This window comes from Microcaecilia unicolor, chromosome 7 (assembly GCF_901765095.1).
Source record: "Microcaecilia unicolor chromosome 7, aMicUni1.1, whole genome shotgun sequence".
Taxonomy (NCBI): domain Eukaryota; kingdom Metazoa; phylum Chordata; class Amphibia; order Gymnophiona; family Siphonopidae; genus Microcaecilia; species Microcaecilia unicolor.
The window spans coordinates 45,469,860-45,482,606 of record NC_044037.1 but is presented as its reverse complement, the minus strand read 5'-3'; the positions used below and the strand labels follow the sequence as shown (position 1 = coordinate 45,482,606).

General features: G+C 42.7%; 1 protein-coding gene across 1 annotated transcript in view; it reads right to left on the bottom strand.

Annotated features, from left to right (window-relative positions):
• The window catches only part of GPC3 (glypican 3), a 574,913-nt gene that overhangs the window by 214,427 nt on the left and 347,739 nt on the right, over positions 1-12,747 (bottom strand). The gene's annotated exons all lie outside the window — the stretch shown is intronic.

Sequence of the window (12,747 nt, the reverse complement as noted above, 5' to 3'; positions counted from 1 at the left end):
GCCACTCCTCCATGAGAGTTTCCATGAGCAAATGGATAAAGGTTTTGGTATTGTGTTCAGAAAGCCAGAGATAAAATTGAAATAAATAATAGGTTTTAGCAGTCTGTATGATATGTGCAAAGAAAGAAAGAAAGAAAGAAAGAAAGAAAGAAAGAAAAAGAAGTCAAAGATGACCCCAAGGTTAGAAGCTAAAGAGACAGGAAGGATGGCAGTGTTATCCACAGAAACAGAGAACAGAAGAAAAGGAAAGGTGAGTTTAGGGGAAGACATAGGATCAATCTTGGTCATGTTCAGCTCCAGTTTCAGATGGAGGTGGAACATCTAGGCAGCAATGTCAGACAAGGCGAATCTTAGATATAATATATATAAAACTGGAAGCTTTGGAAATCATATTCCCCTTTAGTGAGGAAACTTTTACATTGAGCTGCACCAGTGAACTGTGCTCTAGAATACTGAAGAAAGCGTGGGGTATACATGTTACAATACTACTACTTCAGACAGAAGCACCACACAATTGGCCTTGTATCTCAACCACATACTCATCCTTGTTCTGAATCACAATTGCATCCCCCTTGTCCACACAATGAATACTATGGAGTTTGCAATGCTTTTATAGCATCCCAATCATCACAGGTCATATAATCTTGCTATCCCCCCTCTGTGCTCCGTTTCATATGTGTCACCCCAACCCTGTTGAATGTAGTCGTGCCAGGTAGGGGTTTACACCTGAGAACACAGGGGGTGATACAAGCTCACTAACCCCGCTGTATACCCTCAAAGAGTGTACAGGGAAAGAAAACTAAAATTGGATTCTACCTGAATTGCCCAAACTCAATTCAAATGTTACAATGCAATTAACATTTATTTTATATACAACAGATACAATTTAAACAGAATATTCTTCTAACAGTGAACTAATTTCTTTTTCTTTCTTTTATTACAGAAGCCAACTGAATACTACTAAAGGAACAGATCAGATAAGTATTCTTTCTTTTCTTCTTTTACTTTCTAAACATACAATGAATTCTTTAATAATTGCTAATTTTAATCTTTAGTCATTAAAAGAAAATGATACTTTGTGTGCATTTTTTTTATCTCTTGTAGGAGCTCAGCACCGTGATCAACTTAGGTAAGTATGCAAATTTGTGTTTGTGAAATATAGTCACCACACTGGTTGTACCACCACCGGCCAGTTGTCCTCAGGATCTGTCTTGCGTAGGGGCCCAAGATGAATGTTTTCAGATGGTTTCAGGATCCCTTGTGACCGTCACCTACACCTCACACTTAAACAAACCAAAAGGAAGGAAAACCCTATCTACCTATTAATCACCCCACCCCACTAATGACATTAATCCAAACTTAAATTTTATACACTGGCCACCACTAGCTAACAAAATTAAAATAACAATACCCTCACTAAAACCCCCTAATCTTACTTAAATGATCCCTATACAAAAGAGCATTAACATATATACACCCCTTTTTCACCACACACTTTTCACCCAAAAATCACAGCACTCCTCCAGAAATTCTCTCTCCAACCTCCAACCTCTCACAACACTCTGCTTATCACCCAACTCCAAACCTTAACCACTTCCAATCTCCACAAACTCATTCCCAAACCTTTATCTCAGCCACACCACCAAAAACACTTCCTCTCCTCACCTCAGTCAGCAATGCTCTGCCAACTGCCAGCCTGCCCGTTACCTGGGAGACGGACCCTTGGCTTGGGGTTCCGCAACCCATCCAGCCAATCCTGAGTCCTGCTCAACATTCCGTATCCTTCTGCTGACCAGCGGAATGTTGAGCAGCACTACTCAAGCCCCATTTTAATTAAAGATTTCCCATAGGGATCAATGGGAAAAACTTTAATTAATTTAAAACCCCTGAAAATTTTACTCAAATTACCCCAAATTTCCCATACTAATTAAACCTCCCATCCCCTATTAACCTATATCTTTAAAATTTAAAAATCCCAAAATTTAATATCCGCCCGGAAAAAAAACTTCCTAAAATCCCGGAAAAATTCCCAAAAAATTTAAAACCCCCCTCAAAAATTCTAAAACCACCTCCCCTACACACCACGTCGAAATTTAAAAATTAACCCTTTCCTAACCTCATAAAATAGCACCCTTCCCAAAAGACCCCCTAAAAATATTAAAATTCAAAATCTAACACGACAGAAAAATTCTAAAAAATTCCCCGACCCCAAATCCAAAAACCAAATTTAAAAAACTCAAAACCCTGATTTTTTAAAAATAAAAGTCCCTATTTCCACAATTTAAAAATTAACCAATTAAAATTTTGGGTTAAAAACCCCTTACCTGTTTTCCTGATTTTCTCCTTACGCAATCCAAACCACCGAATCCGGTCCCGGTCGTCTCCCCACCGAAACGGAGCCAAAATAAAAAAACTTCCGAAGCCGGCCCAAAATTTAGGCCCCGGCTTCGGCCTACCCGCAAAGACGCGCGAACCCGATTCGGGCATGTAGCGCACCACCTACGGGAGCGCACCCGCACGTTTTCTCCTCTTCTCGGCGCTCCTCTTCGCTTTGGCGCCTAGCGCCAAAGCCAAAACCGGCCCCATTCGGCCCCGAAACGGGGCGAAGAAACTCAGCTTCTTCTTTCTGCACCCGGGGACGTGCCCAACCGTCCCCGGGCGTCAAGAACATGGCGATGCTGCCTCAAGCAGCGTCCCCCACGGCCCCACACCGCCGGGAATTCTTCTTTTTTTTTTTTCCTTTTGTTTTCTTTAATTAAAAAAAAACCTCGCCGCCTGCTGCTCCCAACAATGGGCCCCAGACAGCAGCCTCCCGAATCCAGAGCCCCCCAGGTAAGTATTTTTTTTTTCTTTTAATTTCTTTCCTTATATTACAATAAGTCAGTACTTTCTTTTCCAACACTTCCTGAAGCACTAACCCCCAGATCCTATATAGTGCGCCTAGAGATTCGTGGCATGGATTCTATAACAATGCGTGCAACTCAATTGGCTTAATAAGCTAATGAGTGCTGATAACAGCATCTAACAAACAAAAATGAGCACTGACATTGATAAGAATTTAAACACACAACCTGCTAAGCGTATTCTGTAACAATGGGTGCCAAACTTCTAACATGCACAGGCAAAAAGGGGCATAGTTATTGGCAAGGAAATGGTTGCTTTGTGGGCATTCCAAAATTTACGTGCCTACTTATAGAATATGGCCCAGTGTGTCTAAATCCACGCGCCGAGATTTACACAACATTTTCGTTGATGTAAATGGATGTGCGTAGATTTAAACACTGAAATATCAACTAAGTGTTTCCAATAATCAGCGTATAAATCCAAGTGCTGATTAATGAATACGCCTAGTCAGCACTGATTTCAGCACCAATTTTTTAGGCGCCATATATAGAAACTCCCCCTAATTGCTTGAAGGAAGAAATCACAGGGTCTAATGGCCCTGGAGGAATCCATGACAATTTCTCCTACACCATGGACCTTCCACTTCCAGGCTTATCTGAAAAGAATAGCTTAATTTGTAGTTTTCTAATAATTTTCTCAAAGTCCATCCGAAACCGAAAGGTGTTAAGCAATTGAGAAGGAACAAAAGATAACCCTTTAGGTAGAACTGTCAGCTCACATGCAGTTCAAGTACAATGTGACAAATTAATCACTGTGTCTGAGGCCTTGACCCCTGAGTCATTCGGAGTGTTCTTTGTTTCGATCTGGGCCTCCCTGGATTGCTTGGATTCTTCCCCGGAAAAAGAGTGGTCAACATCCCGCTGCTTTTGACTCCTAACCATTACTCACTTGCCCTGTACCCTCTTATCCCCACCACTTTAATTCCCTTACCTCTTAATTGCTCTGTCTGTTTACTTGTCCTACTTAGATTGTGTGTCTTTTTCATGTATGGTGTAAAGCGCTGTGTATGCCTTGTAGCACTATAGAAGTGATAAGTAGTAGTAGTAAATGCATCATAATCTTTTTATATTTTCCTATTGGCTCACCACCATGCTGCATCTATGCATCGACAAAACCTTTATAGTCTTTCTGATCCTTTTTATTTTTAATGCTATGATGGTATGGACCCCTAGGCTTTAAGAAGTGTATATTTTTATTTATTTATTGGGATTTAATATCATAACTTATTATGACGAGATTCAACCAAGGCGTTGAACAACAGGTACAGTTTAACATAAAACTTACAATTTTGTAAACAGCACAACAATAGTAAAATGACCAAATATAACCATATATACTTAAGGGCCTCTTTAATCAAGATACACTAACAGCTTCCTGTGCGGTAATGCTGACAAAGCCCATTCACTTTGAATGAATACTGTTGGCACTGCTGCACTGGAACCGCTAGCACAGCTTGATAAAAGAGATCCTAAATGAGAAAAACTTGGAAACAGCAAATCTGAAACCTAATAATAGGACTAATGTGAAATAGTATCGGAAATACACACATTCAACAGCACTGCAAAACAACCATAACAGAATGTCAGTATAATACAAATGATACCATAACAGACAACATAGAACATTCAAATAACAAATACAATACCATGTCAACATGATATCAATGAAACGCCTAATAAGCATGCTTTGTAACAGTCAAATAACAGAGATATGATATTAATGCTTTTCCTACAATACAGCTGACTATATGTAGCACTAAGTGGCTGGGGCTCTGAGAGACTTGGTTACCGTTATTATCCCTGGGTAGTAGTTGCTGATACTGATACCCACACTTGTTTAGTTCTGATTCACAATAGACACATTTTTATACAGTATTTTAGCATTTTTAAACCCCTACCTTAATGTGACATAATTATGATATAGAAGCTAGCACAGTAGTGATTGGTGGTTAGGGTGGGGGTGGGGATGGTGGTTACTACTACTAATCATTTCTACAGTGCTACTAGACATATGCAGTGCTGTACATATTATATGCAGGTACTTTCTCTGTCTCTAGAGGGCTCACAATCTAAGTTTTGTAACTGGGGCAATGTAGGTTTACGGGGTCCTTTTACTAAGGTGGACCAAAAAATGGCATGCGCTGTTGTAGGCGCATGTATTGGATGCGTGCAGGTCCATTTCTCAGCGGACCGAAAATGGATGTGCGGCAAAATAAAAATTGGCGCGCGTCCATTTCAAGCATGAGACCTTACCGCCACCCATTGACTTAGCGGTAAGGTCTCACACATTAACCGGGTGGTAATCGTCAGTGTGCGTACACTGCCAATTACCGCCTGGTTAGCGCCACAAGGTAGAAAATAAAAAAATATTTTCTGCCACTCATAAAAAATGGAATTACTGCCCGAGGCACGTGGTAACCAGGCGGTAGTTCCAAATTGATGCGCATTGGATGCACGTAGGCACCTATGCGCCTTAGCAAAAAGGCCCCAAGTGACTTGCCCAAGGTCACAATCAGTTGGAGAGGGAATCAAACCCAGGCTGCCAGGCATCAAAGCCTGCTACACTAACCATTAGGCCACTCCTCCACCTAAATGCATTTATATTGTGTTGAAGGCCCTGCTTTATTGACCAGAGAATACTTTTGGGTTTAGAAGCTTTGGATCAGAGCAGGATAAAGCGAGCATTCTTTGTCCATGAATCCTAGAGTATGTTGCAAATTCCAAGGAACACTCTACATGCACAAAAATTCAAATGAATAAAAATGAAAAATATATGTTCGGGCAGACAGATGAAAATGAAATAAATAAGGAGAAAAGCACTGATGGTAGTTTGTGTACCCACAGGAATGTTGAATGAGAGAAAACAATGCTTTTTGTAGACATCAGGAAGAGCAAAACAATGTGTTGAGGGAGACAGGAAAGGTGTGAAGGCAAAAACAAACAAAAAAAAAAAGGACTGCAGTGCTAATCTAAGCCTAAAACAAAAGATCTTCCAGAGGGATAAAAAATAAGCCTCTAAAGCAGGCTTAATGACTAAAATCATTTTTGCATAACCTGTAAAAGCTTGTTTTTCATTAAATGCTTTGACCCAATTTAAAAGAGTGCTTTTGTTTCTGACTGATGAATGCTGCTCTAGTCAGTTCTCTGCTGTGAGTGCCTGAGTTAATTGGAGATACCCAGCAGGATATGCCAAGCACAAAAAACACACATTGAAAAGGAGCCCCTCCCCTGATGATGTACACAGTAAGAACCTAGCTCTTTGTCACACATAAAACCATTTATTCTATTTACACACCTTTGTTCTTTTTTTTTTTTAACAAATATGCCCTCGAAAAAACACATTTGCATATACAAAGTTTTTATATGATTAACTGCTCTGTTTTAACATTTTCATCTTCCATACTGAATTTTGATGTATATTTATTTAATTCCAGCTTTAATTGGTTGTCCCTTGCTCCAAGTGATAAACAAAAGAAAAAACTAACAACAAAATAAAAAATACAAAACACTAATAACATAATATAACTGAAACACAGATAAAAAAAATCATACATACACAAATCCAAATCTACAATATAAAAAGTCAGAAATCAAAATATATACCAGATAATACACTTAGCATCAAGACAGAAACTTCAGAAATGTAAAATCCTATCATAAAATCAACAGCCAAAACCTGAATCTCCATGAGCTGGACTTAGGAAACCACTGGAAAAATCAACCAGAAACATGAGCTTTCAGAAACTTCAAATTAGAGAGCTGCATGAGAATGGGGATTGCAGATAGAGAGTTGCACGGGGACAGAAATCCAACCTGTCCCCGCCCGTCCCCACTGGAATCCAACCCATTCCCTTAGGGAATCTAACCCATCCCCGTCCGTTCCCGTGGGGAATCTATCCCATCCCTGCCCGTCCTCACGGGGAATCTAACCCAGTCCCGCAAGAATTTAATGGTACATTTTTTAAAAATTGCTGTCGGCTCTCTCAGTCTCTCTCTGGGTTTGAGCCGCAGCACTGAAGGCAAGGAAGGAACGGAAGTTGGAACACTCTGGTGCGCACCTGTAAGACTTCTCTGATTCACTGGCACTGTGTGCTAAGAGATCGCCACATGCACTTGGCAGTAGGTCAGGTGACATCTGATGCTCATGTCTATGTCAGAGCTGAGGTCTGCACATCAGCCCGGGAACAGAGAGGATTACAAAGACCAAAACATGTGAAATCCCCACATATATCTAGCAAGCAATGTTAAGAACGCCATACATTATATCATTATCATGTTTTCTATTACCATGCAACCCAAAACACTTCTGTAACACTAAATGTCAACTCTCCTTTCATTTCCACTATCCACGATATATTGTAAGCCACATTGAGCCTGCAAAGAGGTGGGATAATGTGGGATACAAATGTAATTAATTAATAGTAACATAGCAAATGACAGCAGATAAAAACCAGATCAGTCCATCCATTCTGCCCAATAGTCACAATCATTATCAATTCATGCTTAAATCAACAATGAATGTGATATTACATTCTTGATTATGGTCTTTCTGTGGCTTTTCTGGAACATAGACCATAGAAGTTCTCCTGACCCTATCCTTATGTTCCAACTGCTGGAATTGCCCTCGAAGCCCACTCCAGCCTATTCATCTTCTCATTTGCGGGACACAGACCGTAAAAGTCTGTCCAGCACTGTCCTCATGTTCCAGCCACTAAAGTTGCTGTCTATACCCTTTCCAGCCCATCCTAAACCAGATTGCTATATATGAGACACAGACCGTACAGGTCTCCCGGTATTAGCCCTAGCTCATCACAGCCAGCGTCGCCATCTTAGCATCACTCGACACATCCACACACAAGCAGCCATTTAAGTTTAGGTTTTTTATAACTTCCCTTTTCTAATTAGAGATTCTCTGTGTTCATCCCATGCCTTTTTGAATTTCATCACCATTTGTATCTCTACCACCTCCTTAATGGAGACTTTCCCCATCTATGCTGTTAAAGAACTTAGTACACGGTAGGTGAGAGGCTGGCGCAAGTGCAAGCTCCACGAGAACCCCACAAGAACTGCTTCCATCCCCACAAGAACTGCTTCCGTCCCCACGGAAGCCCCTCAGGAACTACTTCTGTCCCCATGGGATCCCCGTAGAACTGCTTCCGTCCCCACGGGAATCCCATGGGTTCCTTGGGATTCCCGCGAACCCCGTTCCCGTGCAGGTCTCTAATTGCAGGAATCCTGCATAACCTGCTTATGAGGGGGGGGGGGGGCACAGGATCCACTGCATCACTAGGGAATTGCTTCAGGGGGAGTTCAGAATGCACATGGAGGTGCTAGGAGGTGAAAGGTCCACCGGACCAGCAGGGAATTGTTTCAGGGGGATTACCAGATCAACTGTCTAATTTGCACGGTATAGCTAGGTGCTCTGGAACTGTGCATTGCCCTGAATGCTCATTAGAATACTGAGCTCATTGTAATACATTTGCATGGGGTTCTCGGTGACTGCTAACAGTGCAAGTTACAGATACAGAAAACATCTTTGTGCATTACTTGCTAAATAACGTTTGCTTTAGACTGGCTACAACCATTGAATTGGGCCCGTAGAGGAGTATTTTCAAAGCACTTAGACTTACAAAGTTACATAGTGGGGCAGTTTCAATAGTGTGTCTAATAGACTTTGGATGTTTTGCAATAAACGTACCAAATCCGAATAGGAAATATACCCATTTTCAAAAAAAGGAAAACGTCTATCTTTTTTTTTCTGAAAATATCGTTTCGAACAAGGTTTTGTGCTTTGTGTGTTAATTTTTTTAGGCCATTAAAAAAAATGCACAAATTAAAACCACACAAAATTAAGCCATTGGGTTGTAGGAGGGGCCAGCATTTTTAGCAGACTGGTCCCCCAGACATCCCAGAACAGTAATTGGGCACTCTAGGGGGGCATTTCATATAAATGCTCCCAGGGATACATCTCACCATTGCTCCATGTCTGCTGAGCCCTCCAAAACCCACCACCTCCAACTATACACCACTACAATAGCCCTTATGGGTGAAGGGAGCTCAAAACCCACCTCTTCAATGCTGCATTCGGCACCTAACCCTTACCATTCAGTGAATCCAGACTGCCCCTATTTTGACTGCCTGTAATACATGGGATTGAAGGTCAGCTGGGGATGGAATGAGTGGAATGTTTTGGCTGTAATTATGTGTTGATATTCTCTGTTATGGGAAACAGGGAAACAGGCTAGTTGTTTAAGGGATGCCAGCACCTCTGGGAAAGGCACCTTCACCTCTAGGAAAGGCACCTTCAACCTGTGCAGGTCTGGGAGAGTTATTCTCTGTTATGGGAAACAGGCTGGTTGTTTAAGGGATGCCAGCACCTCTGGGAAAGGCACCTTCAGCTTGTGCAGGTCTGGGAAAGGCACCTCTGTTTCACACTATAAAAGAGGGTGGAGCACTGACCTTCTTTAGAAGCTTGCCTGAACGTAAGGGACGCCTGGTTCAGTGATGGTCCCTGCAATCTCTGAGGAAGAGCTAGTGCTTCCCTGGTGGTCTTCCCAGATGCTGACTGAATTGCGGGTGCTGTAAGTATCTTGGTGTATGTGTTCACATATGTATCACCAATAAAAGCGATATACCGCATATTGTGTCTGGTGGCTTTTGTGTTGTCATAAGCACAGCGCCCCCTAGTGTTACACTGCCCCTATCGGTCTGACCGTTCACGTGTCTATTAGATTGTAAGCTCTTTGAGCAGGGACTGTCTCTCTTTGTGAAATTGTACAGCGCTGCGTAACCCTAGAAGCGCTTTAGAAATGTTAAGTAGCAGTAGTAGTAGTAGTAGTACCATGGGCATCTGGTGAGTTTTGGAAGGCTCACAATTTCCACCATAGGTGTAACAGGTAGGAGGAGGTATGGACATAGGTCCACCTGTCTACAGTGCACTGCACCCACCACTACACTACTCCAGGGACCTGCATGCTGCTCTAATGGACCTGGCTATAACATCTGAAGATATCATACAGGCTGATGAGTACTGTTTTTATTCACATTTTGGGGGGGGTGGGAGGGGGTCAGTGACCAGTAGGGGAGTAGGGGAGTCATCCCTTAATCTCTCCAGTGGTCATCTGGTCATTTAGGGCACCTTTTTGGGTCTTATTTGTTAGAAAAACAGGTCTAGACCAAAAATTTGAAGGTTTCACCCTAGACATTTTGGGGCCATAATCCAGCCATAATGGGACAAAACCAAAATGTCAGAGAGATTATTAAACGTTATCTCAGCTAGGGTTGGAGTGGATACACATGTATTTGGAGATTTTGAGAAGAAATCCGTCCAAATGGTGCTTTACGACACTTTGTGGACATTTTTTTCTTTTGAAAATGAGCCCCATGGAGGGGCATAATCGAACGGGGCGCCCAAGTTTTCATGAGGGTGTCCTCGTAGGATGGCCCTGTAAAGGGGCGGGGCAACCTGTATTATCGAAACAAGATGGGCGTCCATCTTTCATTTCAATAATACGGTCGGGGACACCCAAATCATGAAATTTAGGTCGATCTTAGAGATGGTCGTCCTTAGGTCGTTTTTGAGATGGTCATCCCCGGTTTTTGGCTATAATGGAAACTGAGGACGCCCATCTCAGAAACGACAAAATCCAAGCCATTTGGTCATGGGAGGAGCCAGCATTCATAGTGCACTGGTCCCCTGACATGCCAGGACACCAACCGGGCACCCTAGGGGGCACTGCAGTGGACTTCAGAAAAAGGTCCCAGGTGCACAGCTCCCTTACCTTGGGTGCTGAGCCCACCAACCCCCCCTAAAACCCACAACTGTACACCACTACCATAGCCCTTAGGGATGAAGGGGGGCACCTACACTTGGGTACAGTGGGTTTCTGGTGGGTTTTGGAGGGCTCACATTTACCACCACAAGTGTAACAGGTAGTGGGGGGATGGGCCTGGGTGCGCCTGCCTGAAGTACACTGCACCCACTACAACTGCTCCAGGTACCTGCATACTGCTGCGATGGACCTGAGTATGGCATTTGAGGCTGGCATAGAGGCTGGCAAAAAAGTATTTTTAAAGAATTTTTTTGAGGGTGGAAGGGGGTTAGTGACCACTGGGGGAGTAAGGGGAGGTGATCCCCGATTCCCTCCGGTGGTCATCTGGTCAGTTCGGGCACCTTTTTGATGCTTGGTCGTGAAAATAAAATTGACCAAGTAAAGTCGTCCAAGTGTTCATCAAGGTCGCCCTTCTTTTTTCCATTATTGGCTAATGACGCCCATCTCCTAAGCACGCCCCAGTCCCGCCTTCTCTTTCAAAAATTCACCTGATAGTAACCTAAGGAATTTTGTAAGTCTAAGCGCTTTGAAAATGAACCTCATAGTGATTTTCATAATAAGTAATTAAACATTTACATGGGATCCTAAGAACTGGAGAGTGAGCCTCTTTCTATCATATATTGACTATGGTAACTTGCTCTATGTTAGATGTTCCAGCATATATATTACATTTGTTGAAAATAATTCTAAATGCTGCAGCTAGACTTGTAACTCACAGCTGTTTCTATGATACTACATTGCTTCAATTGAACATACTACACTGGCTGGCTGTGTTTTACTCAGTATAATTCAAAGTGATCATTTTAATGTACAAAATTCTCAGAGGAAATGCACCGTGCTATTTGAAATCCTTGAAACAGTTTCAGAATGCAAAGCATTCATTAGGACCATTTGGGGCTGGCCTGGTATTGGTGCCATCTGTTAGATATCTGCATTTGTCTGTGACTCACAGTTGAGCTTTTCAGTTGCAGGGCCAAAGCTGGGAAATTCTTTACCAACTTGTGTTCAGATGAAGATAGATCATTTACAAGACAATTCAATAAGCTGGTGCCAATAGTGCACTTAGTTTACAGAATGGCAACGCTTATGCGTGTGATTGGTGCCAATAATTGGCAGTTATACACATAAGTGCTAGATGCTGTTCTATAAGCAGTGCAACTAAATTGTTTACCCCCTAATTCTATATTTGTATAGTTGGGTATCTGGCGAGTTCCCATCTAGTGCAATACCCACTTGAGGGGGACAATTCCCAACCAGGACCTTTGCCCCCGGACAGTTCCCACCTGCTGGTGACCTCTCTTTTTTTGTTTTGTTTTACCATTGAATTTTTCCCCAGTGTTGAATTTTTCCTTCAATGAAGTCCCGGTGTTGTGGATGGTCTGGCAGTACGTCTTGATGATGCGTGCTGGATAAGTGTCTCGCTGTCTCTCTCCATCCCTCCCTCTTGCGTGCTTCTCCTCACTGTATTCCCGCCACCATGAGCATGCTGAGCAAAGCAAGCAAGCAGCAGCTCCAGCAGCTCCCGCAGTTCTTCCGGTGCTGACGGGTGGTTTACTTTCCCTTGTGTCTCGCTCTCTCCCTCCCTCTTGCGTGCCTCTCCTTACTGTCTCCCCACCACCACCACCACCACCACCACCATGAGCAAGCTGAGCAAAGAGAGTAAGCAGCAGCAGCAGCTTCCGCAGCTCTTCCCTTTCCTGGCTCGGTAGCTGCCCTGTGACTTCCTCCCACTGCTGCACATTCAAGGAAGTTTATTCAGTTTTGAGAGACTGGTTATTATAGGGACACCTTGCACATGTTGTGGGCAAAATTCAGAGTTTCTATCTATCTATTTATTTACTTATTTATTTAGGAGCATTTAAAATCTTTTTTTTAGTTTACTTGTAGGCAGGGTGCAGTTGGGGGTGTGTAGGGGGCATTGACCCCCCCCCCCCCCCCAAATGAACTGCATGTCTGGAAGGGGAAAGGGATGTGTAAAAAGGGGTTAGGGAGATTAATTGTCTTAGTGTGTT